The following is a 17,721-nucleotide window of genomic DNA, read 5'->3' on the forward strand; positions in this document are numbered from 1 at the left end:
ACTCTATATACATGTGAGTTTAAGTCTATATTCTTGAATTTGTTTGATTTCACTGCTTATCTTTATATATTTCAAAATGTTGCCAACCATTCTAGAAGTAACATCTTCCCTTCACTGGAGTGGTTTGAAGAAAATAGTTTAGGAGGCCAAGGGATCATTATTTTTTGGTGTGTATCAACAGGAGACTAAGTGCTTCATTCTTAGTTACAATGGGGCCCTTTTACACTGCTCTGGCAGTAATTTACTCTCACTTTAAGGCTCCTTTATATAGCCAAAAGTGTAACGGGGCCTCAGTATAAATGAGAATCAGCTCCTATGTGTTTTGGGCAATTTGGGTTCTTAGCAATGGAACTTCTACTTAAGGGGACCAGAAGAGTATAGGACTAGGAGAAAACTAAAGCAGAAGCATACAGAAAGTACATTTATGGATGGACTACTGATTTTGAGAATGAACTTCAATGGACGTTCAGCATGCTCAGCATCTCACAGGACCTGCTAGCACCCTGCAGCATTAGACCGGTAGTGACTCTCACAACTGAGAACATGCAGGGTGTCTCAGTCAACACAAAGGGAATTCTTCACTGAGGATGCTGGATACACACAGACCCTGCAGCTCTCGAGCTCTCAGAAGCCCTGCTTCACCAAAAAGCCACCTTGGATTCAAAAGAAATTAAACACTTGTTTAAGTAAAAAGAAAAGGAGTACTTGTGGCACCTTAGAGACTAACACATTTATTTGAGCATAAGCTCACGAAAGCTTATGCTCAAATAAATTTGTTAGTCTCTAAGGTGCCACAAGTACTACTTTTCTTTTTGTGGATACAGACTAACAAGGCTGCCACTCTGAAAGTTGTTTTAGTGATTTTCTGAGCTGAGTCCGAAAGAGGAACACAGCCTCTGTTTTTTGTTGTTACCACACATGGTCTGCCTAAGCTGTAACCCAGAGAAGGGTATGCAATCATGGAATTGATTGTTTACTACATTACAGGGTCCTTAGCACTTCTCCAGAGGGTTTCCAGTGATCTCTTTCTTCCACGCTTAAATTCAAAATTAATATTATTTCCAGCCCTTCCTAATGCAAGTAGAGATGTCACAATATAAACCAGTGCATTGCTTTCTCATTTAGCCAGCATGCAGATAGACCAAAGTCGCAATTAGGGCCATATCTGTAGGTTTCCTTCCATTCACCTGTGCAAGAGCAATTGAAGTGAATGGAAATTGCATAAATAGACTGAGGAGAAACTACATATAGATCATCCCATTTCCATCTTAATTCAGTGCTAACTTTGAAATGTACTTGTGCTCATTTATATGTCAGCATTTCATCGTGGAATATTATACCACACACATTTAATGAATGTGTGAATGCACAGTGGTGCCATTAACAAATCAGCAATATATGAATTATTGTATTATTCCCCTATACTTAGAATGGGCCATATCTGTGGATATGGTAATAATTGGCACCTGTTGACTTTTTAGTGGCCTCTAATGTACCCCCTGCATGTGGCTGGATGATCATTGCCATTGTTCCATTTATTTGGAAAATGCAAAATGTTGAATTTGCCAATTGTTTCATATTCTACCAAATAACTACTAAGAGAATGGAAATATTTGCTATTGTCCTTTAATCTTCAGGATAAAGCAGTCGGGTAGCCATGTTAATCTGTATCTACAAAAACAAGTAGCCATCCTTCAACAAAAACACTTCAAAAACAGACTTCAAAGAGAAACTGCAGAGCTACAATTCATTTGCAAATTTCACACCATTAATTCGGGCTTGAATAGGGACTGGGAGTGGCTAGCTCACTACAAAAGGAAATTTCCCTCTCTTGGTATTGACAACTCCTCATCAATTACTGGGAGTGGACCACATGCACGCTCACTGAATTGGCCTTGTTGACATTGGTTCTCCACTTGTAAGGTAACTCCAATAAAAATAGGTTTCCAGTAAAATAGCTCCAAAAAGCAGCAAAGGCAGGTGAGCCTGACACATATTTTTGAATGACATTTTGTGCATTTTACAGTAATTGCTGATACTGAAATATATTCATCTGGTCATATACAATAGAAAATGAAATTATCAAAAGACATCCCTGAAAATATTCCATAGATATTGGGGAAGAGTTGGGTATGGTAAAATATTTGGGGGGAAAATGTTTGTTCATATTTATTCCAAAAAATTCCTTGTGGGTTTATTTGTCCTGCCTATGATCCACATCAATGATGTAAACAGGCAGCAAAAACAAACAAAAAGCTATTTGCAATGTTGCAATTTCCCAGTTAAGTTTATTAACTTTCTAAAAATAGTGCCCTATTTAAGGAGAAAGCAGACACAGTGATATTTGAAAATGACATTTAGCATAATGGCAACATGACTGATTAATGCATACAATTATTGCTACCTCTGATTATCAAATAACTGATTGAACTAGCAGATCAGGCCCTGCTATACAATAGATACAGGCAACATAATTCAAAAGTTATGACAGAGGCAGGACTGTGAGGGCAAAAGATGAAGAGAAATAGAAGCTTTGGAAAGGAATAGCACTTACTCCATATAGTGAATGAATTCCTTTTGAGCAATATATTTAAAAGTTTCCAATCCAGCCAATAATAAAAAAAAGACAAAAAAGCATCTGTCTTTTTTTCTGCATATCCTTGTGGGATCTGTGCCAGTTAAAACACCTGAAAAGAATGGCAATAAAAGCTTATAACTCTTTCTTGGAAACCTCATGAAACAGCAATGTGGTAAACACAAAACCACTTCTAACAAAGTTGCCTGCCAAAATAACTCTATCAAGGTAGATTATGTAAAGTTATATGCAGGATGTCGTTAAGCAGCAGTAAATACTATACTTATGGGAACTATTAGAAGTAGTACTGTAGAAGGCAGTCTAGTGAAAGTGCAGCTGAATATGAGGAACAATATTTACTCGAGGCAGCTAGAGAAATAGCTACAGTTTGCCCCAGATGACCCAGGGGTTATACTAGCTATAGAATGTCATATTTCCAAATTTAAAACAAATGATTTAAATACAGTCACACTGCTCTGTTATCAACTACGAAACTGCTGCAAAGTAACTTTCTCACCTTTAACTTCATCCTTAACTTCAGTGTTACAAACTTTTCACATTTGGGTTTTCTTTCAGAATAAAAAAAAGTATATTTAGACTTTGTTTAGTCAGACTAACTGAAAGAGAAATATGCATGGAAGTAGAGGAACGACACTGAAAAATGCAACATGCCATCCAAAGAGTGGTATGCGGTGTTGTTGTTGTGGCCATGTCAGTCCAAGGACATTAGAGAGACAAGGTGGGTGAGGTCATGTCTTTCATTGGACCAACTTCTGCTTATGAGAGAGACAAGCTTTCAAGCTTACCAAGCTTGTCTCTCTCTCACCAACAGAAGTTGGTCCAATGAAAGATATGACTTCACCAAAGAGCTAGCATTCAATAGCTTGCAGCTGCCTTCCAGAACAAGGTGCAGCCTACCTGTCTCTAGAACAAAATCTTAGCACCAGGTATCAGGATAATAAAAAGAACTCTGCTTTACAAACTAGGACAGTGAAACTCATGTGTTTTCCACCAATAAAAAGCTATGACAATTTTGGATGAGAAAAGAGGATTAGAAAGAATAATGTACACTTTTCTGTTGTGCAATTACCAAGCAAATCCAACTTCGAAAAAGCTGGAGATAATACTATCTGGAAATAAATAAGTCCATGTGTTAGCTCTACTCCGTTAGTACTGTATCTTTCCAATGTTTTGGTCTTGGGTATAGTGACACACCGGAACTGGAAGCAACAAAATCAGGAAATCTCAACTAGTTGCTTTTTGGCCATGGAGAGTATTCTGATCATTTATTGGTATGTAATTTCGATTAATTCCACAGAAGTTACATGCATACATCAAGGGAAAATGTATTCCAAGATATTTTTTCATCTGCCAAACTTTGAAGCATGTTGAATGGGTCGAACGTATTTAGAGTTTCGCTAAAGCCTTAACTTGTCAGGAATCTGAAAGGCTCTCTGAACTCCTCATGTTCTGACTAGTCATAATATTGGCAAGCTTAAGTTTTATCTAGAAATATCCTTGTTTTGTTGACCAAGTAGGTCAAATCCTAAATAATTTATACAAGAGTTTTTATTTAAAAAAAGACCTAATAAAGCAAATACGGGAAAGCACACTTTTTTTTCCAGTTTCTATTATTAGAATGGTTGGCCTTTGAACAAAACTGAAAATCATTTTCAGACTATGTATAGACAACCAATGGGCTATGGCTGTTAGGAAAGTAGTAACATGAAAAGAGCATACATCTGGGGAAAGGCTCTAATGGCTAGTAAATCTCTCAGAGACTATTATAAAAGGGAAATACACTGTATATCCAGATTCAGAGTATATCACATGTCAGTGGTGTAAATAGTGGTGTGTAGTTGCTCTGGTTTGAACATTTGTTACGAATTTACACTATTACAGTTGAATTTTTGGTGAATGATGTTCATTGTATAAACAGAACAGTCTTCTACCTATTTCTCTAAATAATTTTAATAAAAGGAAGGAGTGAAGATTTCTATTCCTCTTCCATATTTCTTATGAGTATAAAGTTTCTTGGCAAATGAAACTATCTTTGTTTTCTTTTAAAATAATCTCAGTTACTCTGTTTTCAGATGGTGGGCTAAAAATCTGGTTTCATTGAAATCAATAAGAAATTTACCATTGATTTTGGTGATGCCAGGATTTTACCCTATACATTCTAATTATTGTTAAAGACCCGGATTTATGAAAGAGTTCTTTATTGAAAGTAATAAATATGTCTGAGGCAGCCCACTTCTGGGCTATGGCACACAGCTTGAGAACGTAAATATTGTTGTTCTTCTTATGGGTCCTGCCATTTGAGTATGAAATACATAAAGTGCTTACAGGTCAAAGAAATAATATTCCAATTATCAAAACAGCTCAGAACAGCTAAATCTAGAGTGACCCATAGCAACATAATCCAGAGTAAAATACAGACTAACACGGCTGTTACTCTGAAACCTCTCTTTAACATCGCAAGCTTGATGCTCAAATGTGACATTCATGAGTATATGATTTATTTCAGAAGGTGGAGAAAGCTACTAGGGAAGAGGCTGTTCTAGATTTTATTTTGACAAATAGGGAGAAACAAGTAAAGAATTTGAAAGTGGAAGGCAGCATGGGTGAAAGTGATCATGAAATGTTGGAGTTCATGATTCTAAGGAATGAGATGAGGGAAAGCAGCACAATAAAGATAAGGGATTCAAAAAGGCAGACCTTAGCAAATGCAGGGATTAGTAAATAAGATTCGATGGGAAGCAAGTCTAAGAAGAAAAACAGTTCAAGAGAGTTGGCAATTTTTCCAAGAGACAATATTAAGGGCACAAGACCAAGCTATCCCACTGCATAGGAAAGATAGGAAGTATAGCAGGAAACACTCCTCGCCTCCTTTTTTAACCAGGAGATCTTCAATGATATGAAACTCCAAAAGAGCCCTACAAAAAATAGACATTAGGTCAAGTTATAAGCAAACAACACAAGTATGTTGGGACAAAATTAGAAAGGCCAATGCATAAAACGAGATTAAACTAACTAGAGACATAAAGACTAACAAGAAAATATTCTACAAATACATTAGAAGCAAGAGGAAGACCAAAGACAAGATAGAGCCATTATTCAATGAAAAGGGGAAAACCATAACAGAAAATGTGGAAATGGAGAAGTGTAAAATAACTTCTTTGTTTCAGTTTTCACCAGAAAGGTTAGTAGCTATTGGACCTCTAACACAGTGAATGCCAGTAAAAATAAGGTAGGATCAGAGGCTAAAATAGGGAACAAGAACAAGTTAAAAATTACTTAGATGTCTTCAAGTAACCAGGGCCTGAAGAAATACATCCTAGAATACTCAAGGAACTGACTGAGGAGATATCTGAGTCATTATTGATTATCTACTAAAAGTCATGGAAGATGGGAGAGATTCCAGAGGGCAAATATAGTGCCAGTCTATAAAAAGGAAAATAAAGACAATCCAGGGAATTACAGATCAGTCAGCTTAACTTCAGTACCCAGAAAGATAATGGAGCAAATAATTAAGCAATCAATTTGCAGATACCAAGAAGAAAATAAGGTGATAAGTAACAGTCAGCATGGATTTGACAGGAGCAAATTATGTCAAACCAACCTAATATCTTTCTTTGACAGCTTTGTGGATGGGGGGAAGCAGTAGATGTGGTATATCTTGACTTAGTAAAGCTTTTGATACTGACTCACATGATCTTCTCCTAAACAAACTAGGGAAATACAACCTAGATGGAGCTACTATAAGGTGGGTGCATATAGGGTTGCCAGTTTTGGTTGGACATATTCCTGGAGGTTTCTTCACATGACATAATCTTTAATTAAAGATTAATCTTTAATTTCTGGAGACTCCAGGCCAATCCTTGAGGGTTGTCAACCCTAGGTGCATAACTGATTGGAAAGCCATTTCCAGATAGTAGTTACTGGTTCACAGTCAAGCTGGAAGGGCATACTGAGTGGGGTCCTGCAGGGATCAGTTCTGGGTGCAGTTCTGTTTGATATTTTCATCAGTTATTTACATAATGGCATAGAGAGTACACTTATAATGTTTGCGGACAATATCAAGATAGGAGAAGTTGCAAGTGCTTTAAAGAACAGGATTAAAATTGAAAATGATCTGGACAAACTGGAGAAATGATCTGAAGTAAATAGGATGAAATGCAATGAGGACAAATGCAAAGTACTCCACCTAGAAAGGAACAATATGTTGCATACAGAAAAATGGGAAATGACTGCCTAGGAAGAAGTACTGTGGAAAGGGATCTGGAGATCATAGTGGATCACAAGCTAAATATGAGGGAATAGTGTAACACTATTGCCAAAAAATAAGCAAACAACATACTGGGATGTATTAGCAGGAGTGTTATAAGCAAGACACGAGAAGTAATACTTCTGCTCTACTCCATGCTCATTTGTCCTCAATTGGAGTATTGTGTCTCATTCCGGGCACCACATTTCAGGAAAGATGTGGACAAATTGGAGAAAGTCCAGAGAAGAGAAACAAAAATGGTTAAAGGTCTAGGAAACATAACTTATGAGGGAAGACTGAAAAAATTGGATTTGCTTAGTCAGGAGAAAAGAAGACTGAGGGGGGACATGATAACAGTTTTCAAATACATAAAAGGTTGTAACAAGGAGGAGGGTGAAAAATTGTTCTCTAACCTCTGAGGATGGGACAAGAAGCAATGGGCTTAAATTGCAGCATCGGTGGTTTAGGCTGGACGTTAGGAAAAACTTCCTAACTGTCAGGGTAGTTAAGCACTGGAATAAATTGCCTAGATTGGTTGGAATCTCCCTCACTGGAGATTTTAAAGAGCAGGTTAGACAAACACCTATCAGGGACAGTTTAGATAATACTTAATCCTGCCATGAGTGCAGGGAACTAAACTAGATGACCTCTCGAGGTCCCTTCCAGTCCTACGATTCTATGATTCTATGACATTATAGGAACCTAGATAAAATTTCAAATGTGTAAGTTCCTTGTTCCAGTGGATATTTCAAATACCATTTCAAAATTAAACATTTTAGAACTCCTGAACACCACTAATCAAAGTGGAATTACATTTTTATGTAATTCCAGTTGGACCTATGAGAACTACATTAGGACTAGTGTTTGCTACAATAGACCCTCTCCTTATTTCACAGAAATGTAGGTGTTCCTCAATTTACAAGTTATGACATCTAAAGAAAAAATCTATCAGACATAAGTGTGCGGATGTAAACATTAATAATAAACTACACATTTTCCAAAACAATGATAGAAGATTGTTCTTTTCTGAAATTTCACAGCCATCTTTGCCTCACTCATTTTTTATCCATTTTATATACCTATGTTTTATAATGTCAGACAGAAGGCCTCAAATCACTTCATGGTCTCTGTATAACACAAGCACACCAACTTTTGGAAAAATTCTGAACTATTGCAATAATATATATCATTTCTCATCTTCTCAATGAAAACAAAGTCATATTATCATTCTAGATGCAGAGAGCTAGATTTTGACGGGCTCGGTTTAAGGGTGTTTAGATAGCATAAAGAGCACTTGTTTTCCCTCTTGAACACAAGGAACAGCCACAATCCCAGAGTTCAAGGGGGAAATTACCGCTCTGCTAGCCGTGCTAGACTATCCTAAACAGTAAGAACAATGGATATGTCTACTCTGCAAAATAGGTTTGTCCCTAATTTGGGAAAACTAACCCACATTAGCTAACTCAGGTTAAAATAGAAGTGAAGGCACAGTTGATTTTAACTCAGATTAGCAGCTTGAATTAAAGCCTAAAGATGCCTGTGGTTGAACCCAATGCAACCAACCGGAGTTAAGAACACACCTTTTTACAGTGTAGACACCCAAAAAGAAAGGCATACACCATCTCCAGGATGGGAGTGCACTCTGAACACTTTAAAAAAAAATATAGGACCACATTGTGCACCCTTAGTCACATAGAGTCATACCTCACTCCTCGTGTTGTTGCACTAAAGTCAATGGGACTATTTAAAGTATAGCTAAAGGATGTCCAACATAGCCCACAGTATTATTTAACTAACAATATAGAATTATATAAAGAGAATATATGCAGTGGATGCCTTTTAAAATATCATAAAGCTGTCTTTGCAACTAGCTAATGGTGCTGTAATATTTGTATTATTCCCCAGCATACTGAATATGTAAATACTACTTATAGTTTCAAAGGGAATTGAAGGGTTTTTAAGAGTGGCCACTGTACGTTATGGCACAACAGAGGTAGAGATCAAGTTGAGCATTCCACCTTAACTTTTAGAATTTCCTGGGTTTTCAATACTATATTAATACCAATTTGCTTACTGAATATAATGATTGCATATGAGAATCTATGTGAAAAGTTTAACAATAACTAAAAGAAAAACCTCACACAAGGGAACAAGGATACACACCATGTTTTGAACCTGGCAGTCTCCCATGTTCCACCCAAATGAATATGCCACAGGTGCAACCAGGAAGAGCAGGTGTAAAATACATTTTTATTGTGATGGGAATAAATATGATTTCTTGTCTATAATGTATTCATCTCAAGACACTGGTGCATCTGCTATATATTAACAGTCTGTGCTGTATTTTACTTGAAGTTTTGAGAAATGTAAATATGAAGTTCTACACCTGAAAGACTCTTAACCAGCTTCTGCTTGACTCCAGTGCTGCCATTTTAAACTAATGAACTCAACCATTTACATTAGAAATGCCACGTATGTTCACTATCACAGGAGAACTGCCTGCTGGATGTACTAACTATTCAGCAACAGTGGAAGGAAGAGTTGGGAAGTTACACATTGGAAACCCTTGTACTCAGCACCTCTGCCACCATTGCTGCTATCACAGATGGCACTTGCAACTGGCACTGGCATCTCTCTCTACAACTTTCCCTCCTTTTGTATTCTTTATTCCTGTTCTGTGATGCACCTAGCCACCATGTGGCATGACGGCCTTGGTCCTGACCCACCATTATATTATTCTGAGCATAATCAGCTGCTATGCCTCAGAAATGCTTGTCAATCTTCCAGTCAAGACCGGGACCTTAGCAGTTGTAAATGGCACATTATGTGCTTCTCCTTCTCATATGGGTTCAGTGACAATAGCAGTGGGTTCCACAGCCGCAAATATGCCTTCTGTGTTGGTGAATAATCAAGCCCTCCATTCTTATCTATTTATTATAATTAATAGTTGTCTACCACCATAGTATCTCAGAGCTCTGGGTAATTTTTAATTTAACATGATTTTAAACATGACTTTTCGTATATCATGTTTAAAAACCCTATGCACAGGTTCTTTAAGCCTATAAGTAGGCAGTAGATGTCTCGGAACACAGTCATGAGAAGTTCTTATCCAGCTGCCCCATGTGTATGGCCATATTTTTGTTCCTTTATGTATTCTGTATTTAAGGCAACTGTAGAAAGACAGCTGAATTGTCTCCTTGCTACTTGAATACTACTTGAATCTATCAATCTATCTATCTTGCTACTTGATAGATGTATCTTTAACGCTTCAGAATCTATTTTACCTTTATAATGCTCAGTGATAGTGATGATGTGTACCTAGGGCACTGTACCAGTTGAGGTATTCTGCCTGTGGAGAACATGGTTTAGATTTGGAGTGTGTGCTCCTCCACATCAGATACAGTCCACCTTCTGATGTAGAAGTTGGTGAGGCCCTGTGTCCATGCCCCATACCCTTTTTGTAGTATTTCCAGCAGTGCCGACACCACCTTGACCTTTGTATTCGTAGAGAAGAAGAATGGTGGGATGTGAAATAGAAATAGGGCTCTTTGCACCCTCTTTCACTCATTGCACACCCACACAGCGCCAGACATAATCTGGTTCCCAGCATGAGGATTCTTTTCTGTGGTAGGCTGCAGAAGAAGGACTGCCACAATTAGAACTACCAGTAAAGAATATTTCCTTAGGTACCCCTGATACCACCAACAGTGCCAAATCTTTTAGCTTCTTGGATGAATATGTTTGTGTTCATTTTTTTGAACCTAATGTTTATTTACCCAGTATTTTGAAATGACTAAAGAGCTATTTTATAAACACTACAGTACATTTATTTAAGCACTCCATACAATCTGTGTAAGATGCTTTTGAACAGAAGGTACCACACATTTGCAACATGCTGCCTTATTCACCCATTCTACTTGTTTTCCCCTTCACAATTTAAATAGAGATCAGGCCATCCTCTGGATGACTTTCTTGCCAAATGTCACTCTCTACTGCCTAAAGCCTCTGTTGAGTCACATGAGCACTGTAAAGGATCAAACCCAATAAGTGACTAATTTTAGGCCCTGTAATTCAATATTCAGACAAAACCATTTATGCTTGAAATCTTTGTTTGGGGCTCACTTTTTCCTCTAACTTTTGGCTGAAGGAACTCCTTAAAACCAAGTTCAAGTGATAGAGAAATATCAGAGTATTTGTGTTTGAATTCTGTCCCCCACTGTAGCCTCTCCAGAGGCATAAAGGACCCACTAAGGGGCAGATAAAGAGGTTCCCCTACTGGCATGCAGCTGATTAAGCAATCCTATGTGGCCTTCCTGCACACCCCTTGGATGGGGCAATAGAGGTGGGCCATGTATGGGAGCAAGAATCACTGGAACTGTTCTTGGCAGAGCAGCATCCCATAGATGCAGATAGAGCAGAGCAGCATCCCATAGAGCAGATCCCATAGTCCATATCAGGCTAAGGCTAGTCTAAGTTGTCCAGAATTCAAGGGACACAAAGGTCCCTTAAAGCCACACTTGCCATTTCCTTGGCACAGAATCTGGCTCTTACTTCAGGTGAATATTTGAAAGTTTCCATGGTTATCCAAATGCCAGAACTTTTTGAGGGCCCTCCTCATACAAACCTTTCTCCCTATCCCCTACTTTTGCTGTGTGCCTACCTTTTTCTCTTTGGCAGTGGTAGAAGGAATAATACTCTTCAGAAGATATTCAGCAGGCCTTCCCACTGCAGGCAGGGGTACATATTTGTGGACGTCAGGGACGGGGGGATCCCAAGCAGAAATAAACAACCATAACAAATGTTAACCTAGGCTTTTACTGAGCTGCTGCTTTCTTGCTGAATCAGCTCGCTGGGTAGAGCAAATTTCTATGGCTTCTGCCCTGCAGAAGCTGGAAAATGTTTATAGTTCAATTGAGCTCTAAAAGGCTTGAAGTATTTCAGCGATATGAGTGAAACAACTATCTGAAACCACTAGCAACTTTCTTGACACTTTTATAACTAAAATGGGCTCAACCAACCTTCCAAATTTTATAAAAATGAAACTGCTTCAGGCAATAGACTCATCACACCCAGCTTCAAACTGAAGTGAATTTTAATATCAAGAATCAAGATTTATGTCAGATTTGCCAGCATTAATAGAGCAACTGTTTCATAATAGCCCTGAATAGGGCTTGTTTTATTCCCTATTATTCTAGATACAGTAGAACCTCAAAGACATGAAAACCAGAGTTACCAACTGACCTGTCAACCGGACACATGGGGAACCAGAAGTAAGCTTTCAGGCAGTAGCGGAGACCAAAAAAAAAAACCAAAAACCCAACCACAAACAAACCAGCAAATACAGTACTGTAATTGTATTGCATCCTAAAGGTAGGCACATCTGGGCTGCCTGTCCCCACCCCCACTCTCCTACTCACCACAAGGTGTAATCACTTACAGGTAGGAGGTGGTGAACACTGTTTTCCCCTCTCCCTGCCCCTGGCTAGGAAGGGGACAAGCTTGCAAGCTCAGAGCCCTGGAAAGAAACTTCCAGAGCTGCTCCTGAAACCTGGCCTGGAATTTCAGCTGCTGGAGCTGGAGCCCGAGCTCCAGCCTGCACACTGGGCTCTGGCAGAGCAGCTCAGTTTAAAGGGCCACAGCCTGCACCACACACCCACTGACACTGCGGTGCCCCAAGGTGCCAGAACCAGCTGCCTGTCCACATCCTCACTCGCCAGGCTGCTGTGAGCCCCCGCTCTGAGCACTCCTACCTGAGGAGCATCCCATAACAGCTTGTTCAGAGTTACAAACATTTCAGAGTTACAAACAACTTCCATTCCCAAGGTGTCCATAACTCTGAGGTTCTACTGTACTGTGGGCCAGATTTTCAAGTGGGGAAAACTAGCTATTGAAAACAATGGAACTACAGCAATTTACACCAACTAAGAATCTGCCTGATTACATCTACCTATATAGAGAATTATGTGGGGCATATTGTGAAACAATCCCTACCCAACCTCCCTGCAGGCAGCTGAAGTACTCCAGATTTCAGTGGCATACCTCAGAGCACAATTTTTGTAAACATTTGCAATTGATATAGCTAAAGACATCAACAGAACAACACCCTTTTAGGGGTTCTCTGTCCCCAAATTTTATCTTTGAACTCTTTCACCAACAGGAAGCAGGAATTTGTATTGCATGTACTTTTTGTGGGGATTTTTAATTTTATGCCCATTTGCCACTGCTCATTTTCATTCCCACTGTTCCCAGCTTAACTGCTGTTGGCTTGATCCTGCACCACTGAAATCAAGTGGCATTTTCCCATTGATTCAAATGAGTGCCAGATTGCACCGTATGGGTAGTCAGCAGCTTAAATTTATTTCTTCAGATGGTAGCCTGGGGAGACTCAATAAACCTTCCTATCTAGAGAGCTTCAGAGGCTAACCCCTGTGCCAATGGATATTTCTCCTTAAGAATCCTGCATGTTGTCCATGCCATTACATGGCAAAGTGAGACCCCTCCAAGCAAAATTGCCATATATGGCAATCTGACTGATGTGAATAGTGTTGAAGGAAGGGCTATGCATAATCAATCAATGCATCCCACAGAGGAATCAAGCCCTTCCCTGCTGACACAGCCAGAGAGGAAATGTAAAGAGGTTGCACATATAAAAAAAAGACTGAGAGAGAGGTAGGAAGGACTGCTGCCCCCTTTTCCAATTTTGGGACCCCCCCCTTCCAAACAGAAGTGGGAAAATAGGGTATCCAGTACATCCAGTGAATAGGAGAAAATGTTTCTGCCATCTATTTTTGATCATTGATCTAGAGTGGACATTCCATCATTATTAGCTTAAATGTTTGACCTTTTAAACTTGAATGAGACTTCTGGAAATGTCCCTCTTCCTCTCCTCTAAAAGGAGAATTTCTATTGCCCTAAGGTTCTACTAACTCCTAATATCTGTGCAACCTCCAAAACTGCATTGTGGAGAGGACCACATCAGTGATATGTTGTATGTGGGAAAGAGGGAGTATGATATGTTGTATGTGGAATCGTCAGGCTCAACGGGAAGTGATCAACGGCTTGATGTCCAGTTGGCAGCCAGTATCAAGCAAAGTGCCCCAGGGGTGTGTCTTGGAACCATTAATTATCTGGATGATGGGATGGATTGCACCCTCAGCAAGTTTGTGGATGACACTAAGCCTGGGGGAAGAAGTAGATACGCTGGAGGGTACGGATACGGTCCAAAGTGACCTAGACAAATTGGAACATTGTACTAAAAGAAATCTGATGAGGTTCAACAAGGACATGTGCAGAGTCCTGCACTTAGGACAGAAGAATCCCATGGACAGGCTAAGCGGCAGTTGTGCAGAAAAGGACCTGGTGAATACAGTGGATGAGAAGCTGGATATGAGTCAACAGTGTGCCCTTGTTGCCAAGAAGGCTAATGGCATAGTGGGCTACATTAGTAGGAGCATTGCCAGCAGATCAGGGGAAGTGATTATTCCCCTCTATTCGGCACTGGTGACGCCACATCTGGAGTACTGCATCCAGTTTGGGGCCTCCCGCTACAGAAAGGATGTGGACAAATTGGAGGGAGTCCAGCAGAGGGCAACGAAAATGATTAGAGGGCTGGGGCACATGACCTAAAAGGAGAGGCTGAGGGAACTGGGGTTATTTAGTCTGCAGAAGAGAAGAGTGATGGGGGATTTGATAGCAGCCTTCAACTATCTGAAGGGAAGTTCTAAAGAGGGTGGAGCTCTCAGTGGTGGCAGATGACAGAACAAAGAGCAATGGTCTCAAGTTGCAGTGGGGGAAGGTCTAAGTTAGATATTAGGAAAAACTATTTCACTGAGAGTGTGGTGAAGCACTAGAATGAGTTACCTAGGGAAGTGGTGGAATCTCCACTTATAGGTTTTTAAGGAATCACTTATAGGTTTTTAAGGCCTGGCTTGACAAGGCCCTAGCTGGGATGATTTAGTTGGCGCTGGTCCTGCTTTGAGCAGTGGGCTGGATTAGATGACCTCCTGAGGTCTCTTCTAACCCTTATCTCCTATGATTCTATGATTTACAGTGTTTTCCTCCCCACTAGGTACTCAGCAACTTTGGACTGAGGAGTTTACTGGAGCCTGGAATGTTAGACAGTTCTGTGAAGTAGGCTGACCTTTCTCCCAGATATCTGGAAAAAACTGGGTAGAAGAAAGCTTTGGCCACTTTGTTTTAAAGAAATTACATAATCAATTCCCCAGTTCATGGTACTCCCTCTCCCACCTCAATTCTTTACCTTGGAAAGACCTACTGCTAAACTTATCAGCTAAACTTTTTCATTGTGTTTTGTTTATTTTAAGAACTCTTAACATGACATTTCCATTTCCATCTGAAAATTGCATACTTATTGTTGTTACAAGCAACCATCAAGGCCACTGTAGGAAGCAGTGCAGTCTCGTAGGTAGGTCACTGGACAGGGATGAAGCAGCCCAGGGTTCTATTCCCTTCTGTATCGCTGGCCTGCTGCATGACTTTGGGCAAGTCACATCACTGCCCCATGCCTCAGTTTCCCCTTCTGTATAATGGGAGTAACGATACTGAGCTCCTTTCTAAAGCATGTTAAGATCTGCTGATGAAAAGAGCTAGGTATTAATATACCTTTCCTGGAAAAGACTAAAGAAAAATATACTTTTCTCCTTCGCCACCCCACCCTTTTTTCCTCCAGTTTGTGTACTTTGAGCATTTGACCATGTGGCCTGCTCAAGCTCACAATGAAGTCAATGGAAGTTGATCCCATAAGGAGCTGAATCAGGCCCTCACTTAGTAGTTCCACAGTGTTAGTCAGTTCCATAGTGTTGTTGATGGTACACACCCTTTCAACAGGGCACTGTTTACCAGAGATAGCAGCAGCAAAGATGAAATGGAAACTGCAGAGGCAACAGGCAGCAATGTGCACAAGGAGGAAGGCGAAGTGGGAAGATGAGCATGTTCATGGTGTTAATCCCAGGCGTTCCAAGAAGACACTTCTAAAAGTCACAGGACAGCAGGAAACCCTTATAATTTTAATATAATTAATATTATTAAAAATCAGGACATATTATTATTGTTTAAAGGGTACTCTATCAGAAAATGTTTTGTTTTGTTTCTAAATCATCAATTTAAAAATTGAGTTAGCAATTCCTCTGTAAATTGCTAGGAAAACATTTATATTGCAAAAGAAAGATATTACAACTATTTAAAGGCTTATGATTTTTACACTCTATTACATTTTACTTATCGGTCTTATGATTTATTGACAGCCCAGTATAGATGATTCTTTATTTTCTACTCATCCTAACCTTGGTCAGATAACACAACCATACTTCTTTTCACAATATTTTCCTAATATCTCAGCTCATTTAATTCTATTGATCCACTGAAGAGTATTATGACAATGAAACTGGAATTAATAGCACCCCCCTTTTCCAATGCTAAAAGCTTTCCTATTTAATCTGTGGATCATCACACAAAATCACAAAAGTAGACAAACTAGACTGACCTTTATCAGTTACCATTGTGTGGCAAAATTCAGCAAAGCCCAGAACATCATTTTCAGTTTCATGGCACTGTTTTCCTAAAAAATAAGAGAGGGGGAAAAGGAACAACTGACCTCTGTTCAGCATTTACTTAAGCAGAATTGGCATTAATAGAGTATTCTGTCAAAAATTCAAGCTCAAGAAAATGTATGGCTCTGTCCACAGCAGCAGCTATCTTAGCAGATTGCACTGTCACTGCTTCACACAAAGAGCATTGCAACACCATTAGTGGACATAAATAATGCACAAGCTCTTATGCAGTACTCAGCTAAGTGCATGGAAACCTTGGGCTCCTGTTGTCAGAAATTCAATGGATTAGTACCTAGATTTATTTTAAGTCTCTAAAGCACTTTGTTCTTGACAGCGTTCAAAGTAGAAAGAGTGCTATCCTGAATGTGCATCTTAATACTGTCATTCCTGTCTTGTAAGAGAAGATGAAATATGGACTGCAATTCTTCTTTTTTAATATTTAAAACTTTCCACTCTGCAGATGCAATATATATATATATATTAATAGTTATCCACAGTTACCTTATTGATCTGGAAAAGCAAAAATGAGTTCTATAATGCAGGCTTAGTAAAGACACACCATCACAATTACGGATTAGTGAAACAGATAATGATAAACAAATTACTATCACTATCATGAATATGCTTTGTAAAATAGATGCGCCCCGATGCCAGAATCCTGTATAAATATCACGTTTACTCCTCCATTATGACACAAATTACTTAGCTCTTAAAATGAGCATTACTGAGAAGAGATCATATGGTTAAGATGAGCATTACTGAGAAAAGATCATATAGTTAACTAAGAAAATCATGAATATTTTAATCTAATTACTAATATTGAAAACTCAGGAATTCCTTACCGAGCACATATCAAATACTGTGCAGGTCTTGTACAGTCTGGTTTTTTTAAAGAAGTTTTCAATGCCAGCATTTTAAAACATTTGATAAATGTTCAAGAAATTGCTTCACCATAGCAATAGAGACTTGTGAGGTCTTTTTGCCTCTAGATGTGCTGGAGAGTTAAGCATGATAATCCCCCATGCATTGAGAGGATAACAGGACCCTTTGTGTAGATTAAAAGCAGTATTCTATTGATATCAGGGTGGTAATGCAAGAACAGCAATATCTCATGTGAAGGTCAATCTTTCACAATGCCACTTGGACATAAAATCTTCGTTTGAAATAACAGTTACCTTTTCTCTTTCCCTGCACGGTCCATGAATTTCCACACAATTCACTGAACAGAAGTCAATGAACTATTCATTACTGAACCCTACGATTTCAAAGTCACAATATGTGCATCATTAATGCCTATTTGAAAATAATAA

The sequence above is a fragment of the Natator depressus genome, chromosome 1 (genome assembly GCF_965152275.1).
Source record: "Natator depressus isolate rNatDep1 chromosome 1, rNatDep2.hap1, whole genome shotgun sequence".
In the NCBI taxonomy this organism is placed as follows: domain Eukaryota; kingdom Metazoa; phylum Chordata; order Testudines; family Cheloniidae; genus Natator; species Natator depressus.